This window comes from Ursus maritimus, unplaced genomic scaffold (genome assembly GCF_017311325.1).
Source record: "Ursus maritimus isolate PB19 unplaced genomic scaffold, ASM1731132v1 scaffold_33, whole genome shotgun sequence".
NCBI classification, from domain to species: Eukaryota; Metazoa; Chordata; class Mammalia; order Carnivora; family Ursidae; genus Ursus; species Ursus maritimus.
The window spans coordinates 19,384,871-19,409,399 of record NW_024425897.1 but is presented as its reverse complement, the minus strand read 5'-3'; the positions used below and the strand labels follow the sequence as shown (position 1 = coordinate 19,409,399).

General features: G+C 52.5%; 1 protein-coding gene across 6 annotated transcripts in view; it reads right to left on the bottom strand.

The window, feature by feature from the left end:
* Positions 1–24,529, bottom strand: part of RBM19 (RNA binding motif protein 19) — a 148,640-nt gene that overhangs the window by 82,181 nt on the left and 41,930 nt on the right. The window lies entirely within an intron of this gene.

Sequence of the window (24,529 nt, the reverse complement as noted above, 5' to 3'; positions counted from 1 at the left end):
TGAGTCCCCACGCCACCCACCATCTAAGTGAAGGCACCTGCTTCGCTACTGTGCACATACGGCTCCAGCACCGGTCCCTGCAGAAAGCCCCAGCTCCCCGACCGGAGACATTCTGGAGCTGCCACGAAGACTCGAGAGCCATGCATTCAGGACTCAGCTCTCACCCTGCACCTGTGCCCCCTGGGTGGTTGTGCAATAAAGCCTCCCTCTTCCTCCCGGGACAGGAAGTCAGGTGGGAATGTGAGGTCCTTGCGATGCCTTGAACAAAACAGGGAGCCTAAACACCTTTTTGAAAAAGGCAAAAGAATAGAGACAGAGACATGCTTTTGAGGAACAGGAAAAGCAAAAGACAGGCCATCTTCCCTAAGAACATTCTTCCCCAGAGTTTTCAAGAAGGGGCCTGTGGCTGCCAAAGTGACCGTGAGAGTGGCAAGGTGGTGACAGACTGCAGGTCTGGACAGTTCGGGCCTAAGCTGCAGGGGGCTGGTCCCGGCAGGACAAAGGGCCAGGGGTCACTGTCCAGTGCAGACAGAGCCCCCTTTGATAGTGAGCCAGACTCGGGTTGGGGTGTCTGCTGAGATTAACCAGCTGAGCCGTTGGCAGAAGTGACAGCAAAGAAGAAAGGAGCTTATCGCACACTGGGAAAGAAACAGTCCCTCCCACGCAGTCCGTCTGCTCTGCTGCAGAAAGTTCCAATGGCACATTGCAAGCTAACAGAGTGACTGACCAGCCCACACAGCCAGCCCAAAACAGAGAGGGACAAGGCTGGGGCCCAAAGACGGAAAACCAAGCTACCAAGCTTCCTGCCTGGTTTTGCCCAAGGAAAAGCTAGGATGGAGGGGTCAACGTTTCTAAGGGTTTGTGTGACCATCTGGGAGCTGCCCGACCTTGGGCCAAGTGACATGTCGGTGCTAGGTCCACGTCCCTATCTGTAAAATGGGGATGAGGACTGGACTTTCTTGGGGGGGGGGCCGTGGAAAGAGTCCAGTCTGATGACAGGTCAACAGGGCCTGGCAACGGTTGTGAGCTTCCTGAGGACTGACCGTGGCCTCTGCATGGTTCAAGGCCATAGTGAATTTTACCATTCAACGTTTGCAGCATACCTAGGGTGGCCAAGGAAGGTGTCTTGGGGGAGGTGACATCTGCGTGGATTGTGGACACTGTGAAGGGGCAGAGCATGTGCTTATCCGGAACAGAGGGTTCCAGGCACAGGGAAGAGCAAAGTCAAAGGCACTGAGCGGGCCAGGAGGCCAGTGTCGCTGGGGATGATGCTAAAAATATGGGCAGGGAGGCCCACCATCATGCCCAAGGACAGAGGTGTCTGGCTGGGTAAATCTGTATGATTTGGAGAGGAAAGCCTATTGCCTTAGAAACTTCTAGAAAGTCTGCACTGGAAGAGAGTTCAGTGTTCCTCTAGACCCGGGGTTGGCCAGCTAGAGCCAAACCTGGCCCGTCACCAGTTTTTGGACAGCCTGTGCACTAAGAATGGTTTTTTGTTTTTTTCCATTTTTTAAATGGTTGGCAAGAAAAATATCAAAAGAATACTATTTCATGGCATTAAGAAAATGATGTGAAATTCCAACTTCAGTGTCCGCAATAAGGATTTATCGGACCAGCCCTGCCCCCTCGTTTACTTACTGTCTCTAGCTGCCTTCCAACTCCAAGGGCACGGTTGATGGAGTAACGGGGACAGAGACCCTCTGGCCACAAAGCTGAAAATGTTTCCTTTCTGGCCCTTTACGGAAAAAGGTTGCCAACCTCTAATCTAGGCAAGCCATTCTCGCCCCTGACTGCAGATCTGGACCACTGCGGGGTCAGGAGGGGGTTTAAACAAATACACCCAGGGGTTCTGATTTAATTGGCTGGGGTTTGGTCCAGTCTTCCTGACTTTCCGAAAGCCCCCCAAGGTGAACTGGATATGACCTGGGGGTTGGTTCCCTTGACTTGCTGCCCACCCCCTGCCATCCATCACCAAGCCCGGAGGAGATGGGAACAGAACGTTGCTCTAGTGAGATTCCGAGTCAGGGGCCTTTGCGACGATGCCCATGCTGCTTTTTGTAAAACCCAATGCTTTCGAGACGCTCCCTTTGGAGTGCCATCATATAACCCATCTGTTTAACGACATAATGCCTAACAAGGAGCCGATGTCACGGCACTCGAACGGTATTTGACACTGCGTTTCGACTACTATGTACATTTCAGCCCAAACCTAGTCTGGCTTTAAACCTGATCTTCTAAGTGCGAATTCCAGCGGCCACTGACTCGGCGGATGGCGCTGGTTCGTGAGGAACGCTGCTCACCGTTCACGTGGTTTTAGACTCCTGGCAGCTACAATAATTACTGTAATTTCCTCACAGCGTGCTCTGTGTTTTTTCAAAGCACTTTATGTGCATTCTCTCCTAAGATTCTCAAGAAAAACATGAGATGAGGTGCAAGGATGGGTAATCGTTTTCCCCCCATTTAGCAGATGAGCCAACTGAGGCTCTGAGAGGCTCAGGGATGAGCAGAGGCGTTAAGACTTTGGCCTCTGACGGGTCTGGGCTTCCATCCCGCCTCCCCCTGCTTCTTGGCGGCCAGCAAGGGACGGCCCCTCTCTCAGGGTCATCTCCCTTCCCTACGTCTGACCTGGCGGTAAACACACATCTCCTGAGATGGCGAGGAAGACGAACAGAAGGGACGCATGCGACCTTAGCGTGGCACTGAGCACACGGTCATCACTACAGGCAAAATTAAACGCAGTGGCTCTTCAGGGGAACTGGTGCCCAGAGGGCCTTTGAGAATCCGTAGGAGCCATTTCTGCTTGTCGCAACGATGGGGAGCATGACTAGCATTTACTGGGTGGAGGCCACACATGTGAAATACCCCCAGGCACGGGACAGTGCCCCCATGCCACAGCACCCCCATTTAGAAACACTGGGGCCCTCCCAGCTCCTCTGCTGCTTCCTCTGCACATAGGTCCCTCTTCTCCAGCCTCAGCACTGCTGGCATCTGGGGGGACAAAGGGGGTGTGATTCCCTATGGTGGGGGCTGTTCTGTTCCGTCTAAGATGCCGACCAGCAGCCCTACCCCTACCCACCAGATGCCAGCAGCACCCTCCGTGTTGGGACAACCCCAAATGACTCCAGACGTTGCCGTATGTCCCCTGACAGGCAGAAGTGCCCTGGACTGAACACCAATGCTGTTGGTAAACAGATACAGCCTGAGAAGGTGGCTCTTTTTGGCTCCCTGGCACCAAAGGGCAAGGAAAACCAGTAGGAACGCAGTGGGTGGGCACATGTGGAACACCAAAGTCATTCTAGCCCCACGTCTGAATACAGGGTTTGGCAGCCCCGAAAGGAGAGACCCCATCGTGAAGTCTGCGTTGACTTGGGAATTCTTTGGGTAGGAAGTAAGAATGACGCATGGTCTCCCTTGTCTGGTACACAAAGATTACATTCTCTTGTAGTCGCTATGCGTTTGAGACGACCCCCACGGGTCCTCAATTTAAGGCAGAAGTGTGCTTGCTTCCTGATCACAGAACATCTGCTTTCTGGTGTTGCTGACATTTTTCCCCCCATACTTGAAAAAAAAAAAAAAAAAAGAGAGAGGGAGAGAAGAAAAGAAAAGAATGAATTTTAAACTGCTTAGGTAAAAGGCAGGGAATACAAAGCATTATTTACTCCCCCGCCTAGGTGAACTTGCACAGACACACACGTGGAACAAGTTCCATTACAGAGAGAGAAGGCTCTTCGAGGAAGGAGGGACATCACAGGCATCCGTCTGCACTTCAGTCAAGCAGAGGGCAAAAAAAAAATAAATAGACCCGTAATTGATCAGAGTGCCCCGTTCTCCGACGGGCACTGCCGTCCCCAGCTCCTGCTCCCGGGCTGCACGCGCCCGGGCTTTGCCGGCTGGCAGCTGGGAGCCCGGGAGTGGGAACCTCACTAATTGAATAAATGAACTCTGACAAGCCTAAATGGTTGTTTGGACGGATCCTCTCTCATCCGCACCCCCTTCGCTGCCCCAGAACCGCAAATAAAATAAATTAAATAAAACACGAGACGTAATCGGAGTCTTTTAGGGCGGCGTTCTCCAGCGGGAGTCAGAAAAATGCTAATGATTCCGGGCCCGCCAGGGCTGAGCCGGGCTGGCTCGGGGCCTGGAGCGGCCGGGGTGTTCTCCCCATCCTCGGCTCCCGCTCTGGCGGGGGCGGGAGGGCCTGAATATTACTCAGGCGCTGCCATAGGTGTCTTCAGCCAATCGGAGGTGATGGCAGCCGCTTGCACCTTGCCGACAGCTGCTGTCAAAACAGCCTCACAACCGGCAGCTCGATAATAACTCGAAAATGAGATACAAATGAGTGGCTCTTCGTGAGTGGGGACGTGCCACGCGCCACTCTCTCTCCCACTCCGGCGTGGCAGGGAGCACTTGGGGATGCTGCAGCTAAGCTCTGGCCACGGTGCCGGGATCCACCAAAACCGCTGGACGTGGACGACTGCACCCATTCCGTTCCCCGTACAGGAGGTCCCGCAGGACTCCGGAACAGGCCCGAAATCCACCCTCCCGTCCCCCACCGCGAAGGGATGCTGGACAGTCCGAGATGCAGCCAGACATGCTGATGGGAGTCTCAGAGGGGAAACACCCGGGGGGAATCTGTCCACCAATCCGGGGAGGCTGCCTCAGGAGCCCCAGCCAGAGAGAGAGAACCATGGACTCTGCCCAGGATACACGGCACCCACCCCCTGCCTGGCTGCCGGGCTGTTTTTCTGCTTTTATTCATCAAGCCAACTCTTTCCCTAAAACTTGGGCTGTTTCTCCCACGGGGAAGTCAACATTAGCACAACTTGTTTAGAAAAGCACAAATAAGCCCCAGGGAGCACAGAGTGTGTGGTCAGCACTTCTCCGTGTTTCCAGGATTGGAGGGGCTCAGAGGAGCAGAGGCAGGCAGCTCTGAAACTTCCTTCCCCGTCGCCAGGGTCTCGGCCCTTGCCTGGGCTCTCTCCCCGCCTGTCAAGGCACGGTCTGAGAACGCCCGGCAGGGCTGGGGCTGTCCACGTGGGAGGGGAGGCAGGGGCTGTGACATCCATTTACTTGAGGATGCAATATGCTTCCGAAAATTCCAGAGCACATACCGTCCTCCAGGAGGTTTAGAGGCCCTTAAAAACCCACCGATTTTTCTTTTTCTAAACTGTTCTGGGTTGAGCTTGGCTACATTAAGAGAAGCTGAGGTGATGGCTCAGGCAGGGGTGGAAAAAAAAGCTCTTTGGCGAACGAGCCGTTAAAGGGACTTTATTTAAATTCAAGGTAGGCAGAGTATAATTGTCCCAGGGAAGTGCAATCATGCTGCTGGGATTAAAACCTCTTCCACATGCCTCTCTCTTTCTTCGCACTCATTTCCCTGCAGAAAGCCTTTATTCCTCCGTCCATGTGTCGGGTAAACACTTAGCTTACTCCGTTTGTGTGTGACAATGCACGCCCTGAATAACTCCGTCTGTAGCGCCCGTGCCTACTTTAAATTGTAAACTCCCATAAAGAAAGGATCAGCCCGGTGTAACTTACTCTGTGAGCTGAGCCATTATAGAAGGCTTTTAAGTGCTACACTCGGAAGGACAAGAGGCTCTCAGCATCCCATGAATAGGTGAGAAGCCTGTCTGGGGGTTACGTCCAACCTCACCTGCGGAGCCACGGAGGGAACACAGACTGGAACTCAGGCTCGGGTCTCGGTTCTGCCACTTAACCAGCTACGAGACCTCAGGCGAGGCACTTAACCTCTCTGACCCGCTGTCTCCTCATCTGTGAAATGGTGATATTCATACCAGCCTGCCTGCACAGGCATGTGAGAGGAGGACGCGGGGAGGCACCCGACACGGGCACGGCGGCGCGTGGTGGGGACATGGGGCGCCACGCACCTGCCTCTGCTCCATTTCCCAGAGTCTCGGCAGCAGCGAGGCTCTTCTTTTTCATCGGAAGAAAGAATTTTAAAAGAGTAAAACTTCAACTTGCTATAAGAGCGGAAAGATTCCAAGGATGTCTGTCTGCGAAAGAGTTTCGAGGTCCCAGGAAGCACTGGGCGAAACCACCACGAGAGCCATACTGTCCTGGCCCCGTTTAGTGCAATCAGATTTTCAAAGGGGCTGGTTTCGGAGTCCATACTGAACAGAGATGAGGGACGAGAACGCGGAGCCACTCGGAAGGTGAGCTGGGCCTTGAGTCTGACCTAGAATATTTCACGAAACCCCCTCCACACCCTCCTTCCCCAGCAGCTCTGGTACACAAGGTGCAATTGTCTTACTTTGGAGAAAACCTTTCCTTCTGAATCTCCAGAAATCTCCATGTTCTGTGTAGACAATCGGCCAGATGCACAGTAACACAAAGGAGGAAGTAAGTGCCACTGAGCTCACCAACGACTGTTCCTTCGGTGCATTTCCTTCCTGTCTTTTTTCTCGATGTGTGCTTACTCTGAAATCCTACGCTAGCCTATTTTGACTCTTGCTTCCTTCACTGAATTGCCGGATCCAAAGCAACTCCCCCCTCAGTGACGTTCTTTCTAAACACCGTTGGTGTCTTTCGGGTGTTGCACCCATAATTTACTGAACCCGTCCTTGCTCGCCGCTGATGATTAACGGTATTTCCTATTTTTTGCTGTCCCAAGCAACCCTTTGTGGACGATCCCCGGCATGGGGCAAGTTTGTTGAAATTTCCAACTATTTCTTTAGGATAAAACTCCAGAAACAGAGTGACTGGACCGAAGAGTAGGACCATTTTCCTACTGCGCTGCCCAACATGGCGGCCGCTGCCACGTGCGACTATTTAAAATGGAAAGGAAAAATGCTCACTTTGCTATTTAAGGTTAAATTACATAAAACTGAAATTTGGTTCCTCTGTTGTACAAACTGTGTTTCAAGAGCTCAGTGGCTACCACCCTGGGCATACTTCTGTTGTTGCGGAAAATTCTAGAGGAACACGCCACACCCTCGTAGCTCGGGCTCCTGCACGGAGAGGAGCGTGGCATTGCCGGCTGGCACCTCCCCCTTGTCCAACCTGGCCTCATCACCCCCCACCCCCACTGCCATGTCTTTCTCTCCACTTAGTACTTAAGTCAAAATTTCTCGAAACTTCCCAGCAGCGCACCTAACTCCGTATGGCAGATGAGAACAAACACCCACGTCTAAAGACTCAGTGTACCTCGCTGTTGCCTTGTGCTTATTTTAACATTTCATGTAAACTTTGCATTCCGTTGCACAACAGGGCCATATCCGTGCAAAAACTTTTATAAAAAGATATTTTTTTCCCTGTATTACTGAATACAACATGCTACAGGAGGAAGATCCCTGTTAATCTTGTGGTTTTAGGCGGTAGCATGCAGACTGAATACACTCTCTGCAGCCTGAGGACGGGAGGCTTAAAGTCAGCTGGCCAGAGCCCTGGGAACCCTCCAGGGGAGCCCTATCTCTTTAGGGGGCTGGGTGGTAGATTCAGAATTAGCAGGTACTCATGCTTTTTCCCCTTCTTGCTCTGGTTGCGAGGGAGCTCAGACTTAAGCTTAGCGCTCCTTTACCGAAGTACTCCTCAGTATGGGTGTCATAATCTTCTTCCAACTGACATTTGTCTGAAATTTCTGCACTGACTGAACTGAGGTCTCAATCCTTCTGGAAGTAGGTGAGGAATCTCCTTGCAAATCGAGAAAAACAAATACAAGGCAGATTCCTAGATAAGGTGCTGAGACCTGAAAGTTGCTTTGGCAATCAGAGCTTCCTTTTCCCGAGAAGGGACGACGCCGCGTTCCTGCTCCCTCTCACGGGGGAACGTCTGGGCCGGCACTCAAAGTTGGTGTTGTCTGAGTGCGGAGCCCAGGCTCTGGCTGAAAGTGCCTCATGGAGTTGCATGTGGGGCAGCCACCCACCCACAGATGGCCCTGAGCTTTCTGATACTGGACGAGAACTGTTCCCTTCCCCAAGCCTGCTCTTTTGGCCAGAGGACAAGACCCGTCACAGGGGACGCCGTGCACAATGAGAGCCACTTAGGCCAGCAGCCAGGAAGCCCCATTAACCGAGGCTCCTGCCCAGAGCGCACAGTGATGACTGATATTCGTAATGATGACCCGAGGCCCTGCAGCCCCTGAATCGCCTTCTGGATCGTCAAAGATTCAATTACACTCCACCGAGTTCCAATGTTAAGTATATTTTATTCTATTCTAACTCCTTGGAAATTGGCCATCCGTGGTATCGATGGTATCTCCATTAACCCGAGTGGTGGGTCTGCCAGAAAGCCCCATCCCTCAGCTCTGGTTGGGTTAGAAGGAGCTACAGATAAGTCTGAAAAGAAGGACACGGCAGGCTGCTGGGGCTTCGGGAATAGGGGAAGGCTGGCTGGTGGGAGAAAATCCAGTCTGGGCTGGGGGTCAGAAAGGGCCTTGCCATTTGCTCGCTATGTGACTTTTTCCCTGCTCTGCACTCCATTTTCCTCATCTGTAAAATGGGCTGCAAGATTCCCTCGGAAGGAAGAGATAACGTGGGGCATTAAGAAGAGTCTGGTAGAGCTATATGGACTAAACCAGAAAGATTGCCAAGATACCTTTCAGACAAGGGGGAAAAGAGCCTAATGATACGTAAAACATGGCACGTCTTTGTCTAAATGCACGCGACACAACTGCCAATGCTGTCCACACCGATGTATGAAATGCACAGAGGAAGGCTCTGGAAGGAGAGTTCTCAAATGGATAACAGGAATGTCTTTGGTGGGAAGGGTGGCACTGACCAGGGGCGGCTGTCGATGAGTCTCTCAACAAGGACAACACATTCGTGTGTCAATTGTGTAAGTAAATTTTAATGACTTTTAAAAACAGAAAACCATATGTATGTATGAACCATACATAAGTAACATAGGCCATATATGTATATACATACACGCAGAGAGCGTGCGAGAGAGGGCAAGAGAGCGCGTGCGCATTGCACGGTTGAGTCCGATAACCAGTGGATAATTACTATGAGGCCGAACGAAGTAAAAGTGCTCTTTCTGCAGGTCAAAGATGGCCCCACGTTGGCATTCTTACAAAGTCTAACTTAATACCTGCAGGCTCAAGAGCGCCCCAATTCACCTGCTGGCCAGAGGGGGCTGGAAGGAGGAAGGGGATTAAAACGAACCCAACCTAGCCAAACCGAAAACCCCCGGGGCCCTGGGTGGGCGTATGTGCTCTGTGGCTTGCCCTGGTGCAAAAGTCTGTGGGGGGCAAGGCCGCTTCTCCAGATGCCCGCAGCCCCAGCACACAGGACGCGACTGAGAGCTCAGGGGGATTTCTCAGCTGGAGGCCGTGTACACTTCAAAGGCTTAGGGCAGTCAAGGCCATGGCCGGCCTCGCAGAAATCAGGCTGCGCAGCCAGAGTCTGCCCCCTGACTGGGAGGAGCCACCTCTGCCCGCCCCCCCCCCCACCAACCCCCGACTCCTGGGGCCAGACCAAGGCCACTGGACCTTGCCAGGAACACTGCGAGGCATGGACATGTAAGCGAATTAATTCTCTTCTAAGACTTTTATGTCTTGGACGCTTCGTGACACCCCTTTGAGATGACTGCAGGCAGCCTGGGGTTTTTCCAAACTCGGAGCTGGGAAATCAATGTTTTGAATTGCATTTTACGAGCGAGCAGAGGTGAAGGGTGGGGGGAGGCAAGAGGAACGGCCTACTCACCCTGGATACCAGTCCAGAGCCCCACAGTGAAATGTAGGAAGAGCCGAAACAAAATGGAATCTTGAGGCCCTGAGCCCTGCACAGCCGTTCTGGTTAGAACAAAACAGCATACAGAGCAGAGCTCTGGTTTGCACCAAATGCGAGGCTGCAGCTCCCCAAATGCTCCTGGGTCATGCACAGTGCTCTTGGTGTCTCAGTTCTTTTTCCATGGCATTTCTAGGCCAAAAGGAACACCCAGCAGTCTGGCTATAACAACTCCACAGTCCAACCTCACAGCGACAACCTAGCAGGCTGGCTGGCCCCACCTCCGACAGCTGTTGCTATATTTTTCTCAAAAATCTAGAACAGCTCATGGTGCACCTGTGAGTTCGCAGAGGCACCCTTAAGGTGCACAGTTTGGGAACCAGGTACTGGGCTAACTGCATTGTTTTCATGATCTCACTGAATCTTTCCAATGACCCTGACACACAAGTACCATGGTCCCCATCTTACAGATGCAGATACTGAGATTCAGGGTAAAGTCGGACAACCGGTAATGGAGAAGCCAACATATAAACGCTGATCTGGATCTGACAGACAACCAGGGCTGCCATGTTCAGTGGCACAGGCTGAATACTGCACAATTCTAGAGAGTGCTACTCCCACAGACTACAATGCTGATGCTCTAAGTCATTAAGCTAACAGCTGGTGTTAGTTTTAGCACAAAGCCTCCAGCTGTAGCAGCCCGTTCACTGAGCAGCCTCTTGATTTGGCTCCTATAATCACCTTAAAGGGCCTCTGCCCACATCCCTTCCCCAGAAAATTCAGACTGGCAGGACATGCTAAAGAACCCCAAAAGCTTCATTTAACCTTGGTAACCAAGCGGCAAAATGATCAACTCCAACAGTGTAAACTGCATGAACACTGGTGGCAGGTATTTCAAACACAAGCAGGCTCAGTAGAGAAAAAGATCTCGAGGTCTAAGTGGACCCAACGAGGATTGTGGACCGAAAAGTCGTGCTCTTGTCAGAGCCTACTTAATAGAACGGAGTTTCTCAAAATAAGGTCTGCTGCCTCTCTGATAGATTTGGGCGTGTGTGTGTGTGTGTGTGTGTGTGTGTATCTGAGGGTAGAGGCAGGGCTGTGGGGAGGCTTAGCGACTGCGGGATAATTTAAAAATGTTTGGTTTGTATTTAGACAATCTAACTTAATATACATATATGCATGTGTATTAGAGCGGTGCTTAAAGAGACCTGAGACCCAGCGGTACGGGCCCACTGACTTCCAAAGGCCTGGGCTGGAGGAGCCGGGAACTCCAGGGGGGGTGGTGGACACTCCAGCGTGTGGAACCCATCTGCACACGTCCCAATTCGCAACGAGAGATCGATTAGCCAGAGTGAACAATGAAACGCTTTCCTGTTCTCAATTCTGAAAGTAATTGGTTATCCACTCATTGATAATTTCAATAATACCACAATGCTAACTTTTATTTTTTAGAGATCAGGACGGCTTTGCAGAACCGCTAAGTGACACCGTGCTAGGAGGGGCGTTTGATGACTGGCTGAGTTTAAGTAAGCCAGTCTGATTCTGAACTGGCAAGTAGAGCCTCCGAGTCGGTATCCCCGTGCCGCACGTACTGCCTTATGCACAGGGGCGTTCTCCGCATTAGTATTTGAGGACGTAAAGGCACCAAGGCAGATTACAGATCTGGACCCCAGGCTACATCTTTCTAATATCAAAACCCACATTCTGAATTTAGTTCCCGCAAAACAACATCATCCATCACACTAAAATAATGTTGTTAATTTGAATTTTATTGATTTTAAATTTTGTTTGTATTTAATTTGAAAACGTGTTTTGGTTTTATAGTCCTAAGAGAACCATAAGCATAAGTTGTCAGTTTACTCTGCATGGTACGTTTGCACATAGTTAAGTAACATAATGATAAAGCCATTCCCATCACCACTGTGGGGGAAGGGCCTCGAGAATTTTATTTTTCTTCCAAAGGGCTCTTTGTACATTGCTCAAGAAATGAGACGGTGTTGAGAAATACTGCCGCGGCCTGTGATTTTACGGACCGTTCCTTTAGATGAGAACCCTCTCAGAGACCGGGAATCCCCCTCACTTCAGAGCGGCCTCGGGGAGGACCAGGGAGGCAAGGTAACTTTCCGAAGAGCTCCACGCTAGGTGGCAGGGCCCTGGCTCTCAGCGGACGGACTAGGGTGCTCCGGGAGCCCTCGGCACCACACAGAACCGCTTCATCTGGGTCAGAGAAAGGCCAGGTGCCTTACCAAGATCCTTGACCTTGTCCTCACAGCAAGAGGACACACCGCTGTTAACCTCACCCTTCTCTAGACATAGACCCTGAGTCCTAGGGACGTCACCAGACTGGTGGCGTGGAAGACCTGGCCTCTGCCGTAAGGTTTTTAATGGTGTGAGCCCAGCATCTACTTCCCCCTAAACCAAGACGGTCCCTTCCCCTCCTGGAGTTCACGTTTGTTTCTGTAACCCAGCACCTGGCACAGTCCCTGGCTCATTAGAGATGCTCAGTAAATATTTGCTAAACCGGCGAGTTATTTCTTAACTAAAAAGCAGTGTGTCGAAACCTCCCTTTTCCACGGAACGCTCCAAGTCACGTGAGCAGGCAGAAGCTGCTCCTGCTCGGAAGCCTCCCAAGATATCCCGGGGCTCCCGCTGCCTTTCAGCACCCAGGATGCTGGAGACACAGAGCACAATTATCAGCTGCAACAAAGAGCCCACTGACTGCCGCTCTCCCGGCAAGCCCAGACAAAGCACGGAGACCTTGTAACTGAAAAGGCCCTGAATGGAACGGGGAGAGAGGAGGTGTGAAAGCAAGGCTAGAGCAGGCTGCAGAGAAGGAATCAGGGCACACAATATCCCCCCCCCCCGGGGACCTGCACGCTTGCCCCAGGGTGCCCTGTCCCACCGTCTGGGCCTTTGTCACCTACTCTGGAATCAGGCGAGGCGCGGAGGAAAAGAAAATGTCAGCTGCGACCCAGGACCACATCTATGGAATTGCAAAGGAAGAAAACAACAACAAGAGAAAAAAAACCCTTCTCGACTCTCAGAGTTTAGTCCTCTTTTTTGAAAGAGGAAAACAAAGCGCGCTTCCATGTGGGCCCCGCTCTGGGCCCGCCTCTAGCAGCCAGTGTGGCAGACGGGAACGGAAAAGCTCCAGCGATAAGCGATTCACGCCACATTCTTAGGTGAATCCCTGCAGCTGCTTACCTATCACAGAGGCTGCTCCCACGTCCATGGCAGACATCACTAATCAATTGCAATGCCGTTTCCCGTGGAGCCCAGGCAGCTCCGCCATCCTCCAGCACAGCACTCCAGGCAGCCACGACTGACGGCTGTGTGTCGGCTTACAAGGAGGAAGCTATCAACCCTCGCTGGCCTCGCCTGACCCCTTCACTGATTCATTCAACAGAGACTCTGAGAAGTCACGCCACTGCCCAAGGGGACCTCAAGGGTGCCGGGCAGAGCTGGGCCAGAATTCAGGTCTCCTGACTCCCTGGCCGGTGTTCTGCTCACTTGGAAAATCACACTGGCTCCTTTCCAAGCGGACAGCTGACTTCTGATGACCACGGCACAAGGACAACACAAGACAGGAGAACTCGGGTAACCAGAGTGTTTCATCCGAGCAAACGCTGCTTCGTCCTGGTTTGAGCAGCAGTAACTTTTACAGCCTCTGACCATCCTCTGGTGGACATACTGGTAGGCAGAGAGCAGGATAATTAAAAAAGGGGAAGCAAAGGGTCTGAAACAGATTTTCTGCAAAGCGGGCCTCTCGAATGAAGAATGTCTCACCCAGCACACATCCCCATCAAATGCCTCAGGGCTGTGCTCCTGGGGATCTTAAATGGCGAAGGGCACGCTCTGCGAAACGTGGCTCTGTGCCCAGCCTGCCAGGCCCCGTGTCTGGAGGGACAGAGATCGACAAGAGCCTGAGGAAGTTAGGAGCTGGTTTCTGAGCTCTCTGTGAAGGGGGTAGCGACACAGGACTGCTGTTTTCTCGCACTGCAAACAACCGACAGTATTTTTCAACGTTCCCTACAGCACCAGGTTCACGCACAGACCTACTAAATAGAAGTAGATTCCAGGAGATCAAATGCAGGAATGAGGCCAGTCTCTTCATCTCCCTGGGTTCAGCTAACCTAAATTTCAGTGATAAAGTATATATACTGCTTACACAGCATATAAAAGTTGGGGTAATTTCTCTTCCTCATTCCCACCCCCTCCCCACCGGGCTATTAACTGTGTGTCTGTTGATGGTTGATCTCCTTCTGACCGAAGGCTCAGACCACCTGCAGCTGACCCAAAGGCCAGAGGATTCTCCATTCTCTGACCGCCCCGCCCCCAGGAATGCTAATTCTGACACTATTTCGGGGGCAAGTGTCTTGAAGGGAGTGAGCCTGGCCTCTCATTACATCAGAAATCGCTTTTATAGCACCCTTAACCAATAGTTGCCTTAGTCTTCACTTGCTTGCCCCTGGTGACAGGCAACTCACTACCACAGAGTGTGGGCTTCTGTAATCCTTTATGGATTTGGGTATTTGTTTTTTTAAAAAAAACTTTTTATTCTGAGATAATTATAGACTGACAGGCGGTTGTAAGAAATAATCAGGGAGATCCTATATACCCCTTCCCCACTCTCCCCCAGCGGTAACATTTCGTAATAGTACGATATCACAACCAGAAAACTGACATTAATATAATCACTGACCTTATTCAGATCATACTGTTTCATGTGCATGCATTTGCATATATGTATTTAGTTTCATGTAATTTTACCACTTGTAGACTCGTGACCAGTCAAGATACAGAACGTTCACTGCAAGGATCCCCTGTGCTTCCCTTTCATAGACACCACCACCCTCTTTTTCTTTCCGCCTACCCGATCCCCAGTTAATGCTCCCCATCTCTCTCATCTTGTCATTTTAAGAATGTTATATGACTGGAATCATGCAGTGTCTACCCTTTGGAGATCTGCTTTTCGCCCTCGGCATAATGCTCCAGAGATTTCACACGGGTTGCTGGGTATACCAACAGTCTGCCCCTTTTTATGGCTTCGTGGTATTCCATGACACGGATGAATCATGGCTCACTTAACCACTCGCCCACTGAAGGACGTTTGGGTGGTTTCTGGGTTTTGGCTACAGAATAAAGCTGCTACGTGCATCTGTATACAGGTTCCTCCCTCCGTCCTTCTCTTCCTTTCTTCTGTAGCAGCTTTAGTGAGATACAATTCACACACCATGCAATCCAACTGTTTAGAGTGCATGATTCAACGGTTTCTAGTATATTCACAGAGCTGTGAATCATCACCACGACTGTAGAAAATTTTCATCAGCTTAGAAAGAAAACCCAAGTCCTTTAGCGATCGCCTCCCCAACCCCGTTCCTGAGCCGCAAGTAACCATTAATCCACTTTCTTTCTCTCTCTATTCGTCTATTCTGGACATTTGGTGTAAATGAAATCATGTGATACGTGCTCTTTGGGGAGCGGCTTCTTCTCTCTAGCATAGTGTTTTCAAGGCCATCCGTGGTAGCGGGCGTGTCAGCACTCATTCCTACTGATGGCAGGACGCCACTCCACACACCTCATCTGGTTTATCCCCTCATCGGCTCATGGGCACGTGTACAGGTTTGCATGTGAACTTCACTTTCCATTTCTCTGGCATCGATGCCAAGAGCAGAACTACTGGGTTGCACAGTAAGTGTGTGTGTAGTTTGGAAGAAAGTGCCTATCCTCGTCCTGCGTCGCTGTCCGATTTCACATTCCCACCGGCAATGTGTGAGTGGGTCCAGTTTCTCCGCGTCTTTGTCGGCATTCTGTGTTCCTCCTGTTTTCTATTTTAGCCATTCCGACGGGTGTGTATTTTTACTTGCTTTTGTGCTGAGCAGAGGTCGGACTCTGGGTAACACCTGCTGCAAGGATCAGCAGGCTCCCCTTGGGCTCGCCTGTGGCGGCCTGCCAGCCTTGGGTCCTCTAACCTGGTAGAGCCTAGTCTGTGCCTCCCCGCCCCAAACCACGTGGGCCCATATGAAGAGCTGGAGTCAGGATGCGGCCGTGCCATGGAGGTGGGGGTGGGACACCTGGGATTTGGACCCGGGGACTCTGTTGTGCTGAGTCCCACAGACGGCTAATGGGAACCCTGGGCTTCATTCGGAACGCCACATCTTTCTTTTAAATGAAAAGATATCCGGCAAGGACTGGACATTCCCTTTGAGGAAGAACTGATTCCTTGGCATGTTTCAGTTACAGCCTTGTAACTGTCATCATCTTTCTGAAGGTAGCGATCCTGAGGGCAGGGCCAGCTCTCCGAAGTTGGCACAGCGCTCTGCTCACAGGAAGCATGTGTCAAGTATCTGCAGACTGGCCTCCATAAGCATCACGGACACGGAAAATCTGAGTGATGACTGCCGAGGACAGGCACATGGAAGGAACTTAATACGTGTGCCGGATGGGTCCAGGAAAGGGTTAAAAGGCACATCTCTCTCTGTGGAGTGTGCAGTGGGAGAAGCTGCACAGAGAGGGAGTGATGGGGAGCGTGAATCCGGCTTTGCAACTTGCTTGGGGTTTTATGGCCGGGTGGCCATCTGCCTCGTGTGCTCAGCTTCAGCTCCCGAGGCTGGTCGGGGGAGGAACGAGTGAAATCATGAGCACCGGGGCACTTCAGGCCCTAGCAGGGCCCTCCGGTAAGGAGCTGTGCACATGTCTGGGGGTATCGTCAACAGTGCCCCCCTCACGCAGCAGAGAACGCGCTGAGAAGGAATGTGGGTACGGCAACGCCAATGCTGTGACCGGCATCTGCGCGTGAGCCGGAGCTGTTCCGAAGGCTCACTGGGACCCCCAAACATGCGCATGCATGCACAGAGCGAATGAGAAGTGCAACTCTGGCACCACCACGGTGGCCGGTGGTTACGCGTGACGCATCACGGGCGAGGAAGTGGGGGAGCACACGGAGCGGGGCCGACGCCTCCCTCGTGCTGCCCCACCCCCAAAAGCGACACATCATCCAGCTAGTTGCCGAGGACCCTAAACGTGGGGGTCGTCCTCCATTCCTGTCTCCATCGCAGGAGACTCACTAAAGCCATCAGCAGGTGTTTGCAACTGCATCCCCAGACTGACCCGGCCCCCCGCTTCCGCCGCCCGCACCGGGTCCAAACCAAAATCGCTCAGGCCCAGATGGCTGCAAACACCTCCTTGTGGGTCTCCTCACACCCGCTCTGACCCTCTTCTCTCAAGATCTTTTACAAATGTAAGGGACCCAGCACGCCCTCCGCTCAGAACCTCTCGTGGCTGTGGAATAAAACACAAAGGACCCAAGTGCGGAGGGCTGGGAGTCGTCAAGGCAATCTTGGGGAAGAACAAAGACACCAGATATCAAGCTCTTACAAAGCCACAGTAATTAAGACAGTGCGTATTGGCACAGGGATAGACAAATAGGCCTACGGAACAGATTAGAGAGTCCAGAAGCAGACCCTCACATACACAGTCACCTGATTTATGACAAAATCAATACTGCGGAGCAGAGGGGAAAGAACGGCCTTCGCGATAAATGATGTCGGGCCAATTCACTATCCATCGGGGGGTGGGGGTGGGGGAAGTACCTCGATCTCTACCTCACACCATATACAAAAATCGATTCCTGAGTGACTGCACACCTAAATGTGAAAGGTCAAAGCTTTTCTTTTACAGGAAAATAGGAGGCTATCTTCATGAGCTTGGAGGAGGCAGGGATTGCTTAAATAGAGCACAAAAGGCATGAAGGGAACTAGGAAGGGAAATACGAAGGGAAAAATGACAACCATTAAGATTAAGAGCCCTCTGTTCATCAAAGGACACCACTGAGAGGACGCCGTTAAAATACTCACAGAATGGGAGAGGGAGGGACTGCAACCATAGATCTACCACAGGACTCGAATACAGAACATGCAAAATTATACAGAAAGTAGTTATAAAAATAAGAAGAAAAAAATCAGACAACCCAATTTTTAAAAGAACGGGCAGAAGACTTGAATAGGCATTGCACAAGAGTCTAAACACATCCTCATACGCACATGAAAACACATCTGATTTCCTTAAGCTACCAGGGAAGCACAAATTAAAACCACACTATTGATGCCGTTATATACACACCAGAATGGCTAAAAAAGGCAGACAATACCAAGTGTTGGCGAGGACCAGGGGCAGCCAAACACTCAGACCCATGGGGAGGTACAAACTGACCCAGTTTCTTTGGAAACCTGACTGGATATTTACTAAAGCTGAAATATACACACCCCATGACCCAGCAATTCTAGTCCACAGGGACACCAATAGAGACACATGCATGTGGTCCCCAAAAGACACATGAGACTATTCATGGGGGCATTCTGTATTCAAAAGAGCCAAAACCCTGAAAACTACCCAAGTGCTCGTCGGTAAAATGAATAATGTATTTCAACATACTCACACGATGGAATACTGCAGCACTGGGATGCACAAATCACAACATAACCCAGAAGAATCTCGTAACAAAAAATGTTGAGCAGAGAGACCAGACACCAGCAAGTATATACAGTATGACGCCAGTGACATAAAGAGCAAAAACTGGCAGTGCAAATACATGTGTTCAGAAGTCAGGGGAGCAGTGGGCAGGGAGCGGGTGGGGGGCAGCGATGGGAACAGGGTACTGGGCAGAGGGCAGGCTGGGAAATGTTCTGTTTCTTGAGCTGGGTGCTGGGCACACCTGAATAATAAATTTAAAAACCATCCAAAGCCCTCCTCGTGGCCCAGAAGACTGTGCCCCTGTCCACTCGTCTCATCTCAGTGCTGTCCTTCTGCTCCTGCTCACACCGCCCATTCCCCTCAGGGGCCAAGCTCATTCCCACCTCAGGGCGTGGTACCTACTGCGAACCCCGCGCCCACCCCCCCAACTGCAGGCACTCACCCCTTCATACCCTCAGGTCCCCACTAGAATGTCCCCTCCTCAGAGAAGCCTCCCCTGACTGCCCCTCTAAGACATCTGGTACTGGGTGAGATGTGTCCCCCAAATTCATGTCCACCAGAGCTTATGCAAGGGTTTTACTAGAGATCAGGTCTTTGCACATGTGATCGAGGTAAGGTGAGGTCATACTGGGTTTGGGTGGGCCCTAAATTCACTGACTACTGCCCCCAGCTCAGTTGAGAATGAATAAGTACATTCATACCGTCCTTTAAAACCTCAGCAAAGGGGAAGGGAGGGATGAATGGGCAGAGCTGAGGACTTTCAGGGCAGCAAAAACACTTTATAGGCTACTCTCATGATGGGTACATGTCATTACACATTTGTCCAAACACGCTGAATATACGCCACCAAGAACGCACGCTCATGCACACTGCGGACCCTGGGTGACAACGACAGACCCGTGTAGGTTTGCTGCATGCAAGCAACGTCCCACCCTGGTGAGGGATGTGGATAATGGGGAGGCGGTGTATAGGGAGCAGGGGGTGTATGGATACTATGCACCTTTGTCTCCATTGTGCCATAACCCTAACACTGCTCTAAAAAAGGCCCTTAAACCACAAAGACCTCGGCAAAGCAGGAGGAACGGGGATGTCCCCGATGAGAAAACAGGTCGGAGTGGGGGAAGGGGCCTGCAGAGGTGAACATGGCAACTGGGAATGGGGCCTCACATCTCACAGCTCAACGGGGGTCAGTGAGGTGACAGCTTTACCTGTAAGGCCTGTATGCTTTATCAAAAGGGGAAGAGAACATTACCATACCTGGGTAATTCATCTAGAAGACAGTGCCCAAACCCCTAGGGTGTGCTGCGGCTCCATAGGAAACCACACGTTTAACTTAGTCCGGGGATCAGCAGATGTACCCCATGAAGGGCCACACCATCCATATCTATGGGCTCGCAGGTCCGCTGGTCTCAGACGCAGCTACTCGGCTCTGCTGCTGAGATGGGAGGGCAGCTGGCCGGCACGGGAATGAATGAGTGTGGCCCCGTGTGGCCGTGGGGGTGTGGTGGCCTCCATCTAGGGGCTCCCTGTAGCGGCGCATGTGGGGGCGTGACCCATGCAGGGAGGTACAGCCTCCTTACCCCAGCCCTTGTAGAACGTGGCTGAAGAGTTTCTCTCCCCCCCAACCCTGACCCCTTCTAGAATGATCCTTCCGGGCTGCTCAAGGCTGCGTTTTGCAGAGCTTCTCCCCTGCGGAGCCTGGCGAGCAGGAAGTGGCCCCATCAGTGCCGGGCCTCTGCAGGGAGCAGATACCAGGGCTCCTAGCTTTTGGAAAAGTACAGCTGACAACCAGGAGTTAATCAGGCAGTGACCCCACACCGGGGCGAGGGGAACAAGGCAGGGAGCGTGTGAGGGCAACTTGGCAGGCAGGCTATGCTCAGCCCTCCCTCCACGGTCACGGTCACTGTGAGAGGAAATGAGGAGGAGAGAGGCCAGGGACAACGGACATTGTCCACAAAGCAGGCACAACAGGTGCACTGGGGACAGGAGATGCAAGCCGGGTAATTAAGGCCTCTAGACACCTGTTGGGAGCTCACCCATTCACACCCCTAGCAGGTGGTTCACACCTCTGAGGAACAGAATAACAAAAAAAAAAAAAAAAAAAAAAAAAAAAAGGGGGAACAGGGGAAAAAAAAAAAAAAAAAAAAAAAAAAAAAAAAAAGGAGGATCAGAGGGTCAGATGAAAAAATGAAAAGCTCTCCCCACCTGTAGCCTACAGCCGCTGCCCGGGCCCACCTGAGGCCGCATTTCTGCCAGCAGCTCCCACCTAATACCCCTGACACTTGTGGACAGTTCCACTGGGGTGGGTGAGTCTCCAGAGTGAGAGAGACCGGGTGGTGCCCCCACAAAGCTGTGTGGCGCTGGGCAAACTCCCTAACCTCTCTGTGCCTCACACATCCTGTCTTTATTGGCTTCCACAAGCAAGGCTGTGCAGAGAGGATCTATGTGCTTAACAAACAGTTACTGAGCACCCTCTGTATACCAGGGACCTGTGGACGGGGCAGCGACCAAAGTGTCTGAGATTACAGTTGGAGCGGGGGTGGGACGGGTGACTGTGAGGTGGGATGGAAGTTTTGAGAGACTAGGACAGGCCCAGCCACGCTGGCTGGGGGTGAGCTGAAGGCCTATTTTCAATCGCTAATTCCAGCAGGCACGGACCGTCTTCCTCTGTGCTAGGCACCATTCCAGTGCCTTGCAGGCAGGACTGGCTACATTCCTTGCAGGGTCCAGTGTGAAACGAAAATTTAGGGCCTCTTGTCCAAACAGTAAGAATTTCAGGACAGCGACAACAGAGCACTGAAGAAAAGCATGGGGCCTCAGGGGGCCACACGGTCGCACGCTCACAAAGCCAGCCCTGTTGACAGAACGTCCTTCCTGGAGGATCACTGCCTTTCAGGAACCAAGCAGCCCAAACCAAGGCTGCCCAGGGCGTACAAGAGAAACGGGGAAGTGGAGGGTCCGTCTAGGAACAGCCCCTGTACCTCTCTGGGCCCCAGGTTCCTCCTCTAGGAGATGGGAAAGCAGCTCTTGCACGTGGGATGCGGTCAGCCCGCTGCCCGACACGTCCTAAGTGCCGAAAGCATTAGCCATCCCGTTCCCAAGGCGCCTGCGCTATCTTGGGGCCAGCCCTTGAAACCTGGGTGGGACCGACTTCTGTCCATCAAATGCCTTGGCTCTGCACTCGCGCTTATGTGTAAGGATGGAGGGGCCCTGAATGCACAAGCTTCAGGTGGGGTACAGACTTAGGCCCTATCTGTGGGGCTGTTCTCTGAACCACCCTCTGTCCCAGGGACCTTCCAATCCAGGCTTTCCAATGGAGGTGGACAAAGCACCCACACACACACCTACCTACCCCAGGGCAAACCCAGACAGGAGGGGAAGATGGTCCCCCCTTCTTCTGGAACGGATCCTGACTGAGGACTGTGCACACGGCAGGGTGCTGCTCTGGCTGTGGGGCGAGGAGTCTGCTCCCCGCAGACATGCACACACTTGCACGCTCCAGAGAATGCCTGCTTGTCTTCCGCGTTTCCTTTTGGGGGTGGAGAGGCCTATGTCCCTGAGTTCTGACTCCCTCCAGCCTGGAACCAGCTGGAGGGTGAGAGGATCACAGGGCAGGAGGGACATACATAGAAAAGGAGGAAAAACACTGAGAAAATGCCCCAGAGGACCGTCAAGGCTCGGCGCTGCTGTCAGGCTCGCGGCGAGAGTCCGCCCTGCCCTGGGTTCCAAGCCTGGTGCTACCAGTTTTGTGCTGTTCGAGAACCATAGCTAATGTTTATCAACTCCCTACTCCACACCAGGCCCTGTATTAAATGCTCCACATGCAAAAAACCCTCAAGGCAGTCACGTAGCACGGGAGCTGGGTGCTGGCCGAGTGGGCGGATGGCCCCGAGGGTGGCAATCTGGGCTGGGGAGCGGATTTCCTCCCTGGGAAACAGAGGCAACCCTCCTCTGCAGGGCTGTCGTGGGAAACAGACCTGTACTAACGCAAAGCAGTGCTTGGCCCCGGTTGGGCTGGAACACTTTACTTGATGGTAACAAACACTCACGGTTTTACTACGTCGTCATCGTAAATTACAGCATACGCCATCAGCAGTGTTAACGACTGTTATTTTGTGCCGGGGAAACTGAGGCCCAGAAAGGAGGTGGCAGAGAAAAGAAGTGCTGTCTCCTCCTCCACTGCTGTGTCTACTCTGACTTTCTAAAGGGCAAGCCTTGAATTGTCCCAGATGACGATCTTGCAAGGACATAGATCCCCAGGGCCTCATGGCTCCCGTCGACACCGGGTTCAAGGGGCTGCGGTGTGGTGCGGGCAGGTCCGACTGCAAGGCTGCTGGCCTCCAGGGAAGGCGCAGGCAAATGCTGCCTTGGCTGGGAAATTGCTGCCCCAGCTCACGGGTAGGGCCTGAGGAGGCTGGGGAGGGCGTGCGAGCTGCCACCCCCCCAGCGGGCGCTCTTGAGGACCTGACCATGCTTTCCCACAGCCCTACACTCCTGCACATCACGGGAGTGTCACTGTCCAACTGTCACTGTCGCTTTGCTCCCTGGTCCGCCTCAGACAGGGAAGTCCTCAGGGGAGGAGCCCATCTCTCCTGAGCCGCGTGCCCGAAACCTAGCACAATGGCCGGTACGAACAATATGTTCACGGGATAGTGGTTCCACTGACATGATCGCAGGGGCAGTGTCCTTCCAGACCCGGGAGAAGGACAGCAGGCTGCAGAGAAGAGTGGCTGCAAACCACGGCTCTGGGGCAGACCACTGAACTCGAGCCCTGGCTCAGCTGTGGGTCCCGGGCAGGATGCTTCATGTGCCCGGATCTCCAGCATCCTTCCGGGTGCAAAACGGGGAACAGCATCCCTCCTCCGCAGCATGGCTGCGCTGCTTAAAGGAGAAGACATGGCACCAGCAGACCCACAGCCAGGGCCCAACACACAGCGAGCGCTCCACTGGGCGGAGGGGCGGGGGGGAGAGGGGATTCTGATTACACCTGGCAGGACAAGCCCGCAAAACCTGCCTGCAAAACGGACCAGGCTGGTTCCCCTCGGTCCTGAAATCCTCCCCTGGCTCTGACCTTTGCCGGCCACTGGCTTTGTCTGAAATCGGGTCTGTGGTTTCCAGGACAAGCTTAGCCCCCCTGAGAAGGCTCACAGTGACCCCTGCTGCCCGCCGCTCGGAACTGCCTCCACCCCCTGCCCGAGTGCACAACAAAGCAAGGTAAGCCCTCCGAGACGGCTTTCCGTCTTCCAAGGGCTGGCGCAAAGTACCATCACAGCAACGGCAAGGAGAAGAGACGCCGCGCGCAATTACGTTCGGTGGACACTAATTCCCTGCCTTCTCAAAATAAACATAAAACGAGAGATCAAACAAAGCGCTTTCCCTTTCTGTCTCGATCTTTGTTTCCCTGGATAAGTATCATCCTAAATACACTGCGGAAACAAGCGAAACTGTCATTTCGGCAGGATACTATTTCCTGATCGACACGTGCTGTTTGCAGCAATCCCGTTTTGATCTGGCAGTTCTTAAATTGGACTCTCTTTAAAAAGCAAAAAGCATGTTAAAATAAGCAGGCGCATGGGGGCTGAGGATACGGATTCTCTTGTAACGACCTCACTCGTGTACTCCTCTTGACTTGTCTCCCCGGGTGCAGGGAAATGGAAAACGTCCCCCCAGGTTGTGACCTCATCTTGCCAGGCTGTTTCTGCCACGCAGGGGACCTGGGATCACAGCTAAGGCTCAGCTACTAGAAGCTGGCAGGGTTGGCGTCTGCATCAAGCACCCGCTAGCCACGCCTGTTACTGAACTGCACGCCAGCGGACGATGGGGCACAGCGGTGAGAGGGACGGCGAGTTTTGAAGCAAATCCCACAAACGGCTCCCTGTCCTTTAAAACAAATGAGTGCAGAGGGACAGACTGCATACAAAGATACTTCTTTCTAGTCCCTAAAATACAGGATTTCTATTTTGCATCCACAGCTGGCCTCAGTAAGTTGACCTAATGAGTACAAAGCTAACTGACAATTCTAATGGGGACCTAGCTCTCTCAATCCTGCAGGCCAGGGTGCTGTAGGTTCCGGGGGGCCCTACGATCTGTTCGGTTGGGGCTAATTCCATCTGCCGTTACATTCTGAGGGCTGGATGGTCTCTCTCTGCACCACCCAGCACCCACCCGGGAAGGGTCTTGGCTTTAAACATCTTCCCGTGATGCCCTCCATAGAGACGTCTGAGCCACGGCTTGGTTCTGGGCGGTACCACATTAATCCGAAATGCTCACCAGTGCCATGTATCAACACGGGTGTTGCACAGTGGTGGCTCTTGGGCTATATCTGGCCACAGGCAGAGACTTTGTCCTGTACTGTGTGTTTGTTTTCAGGA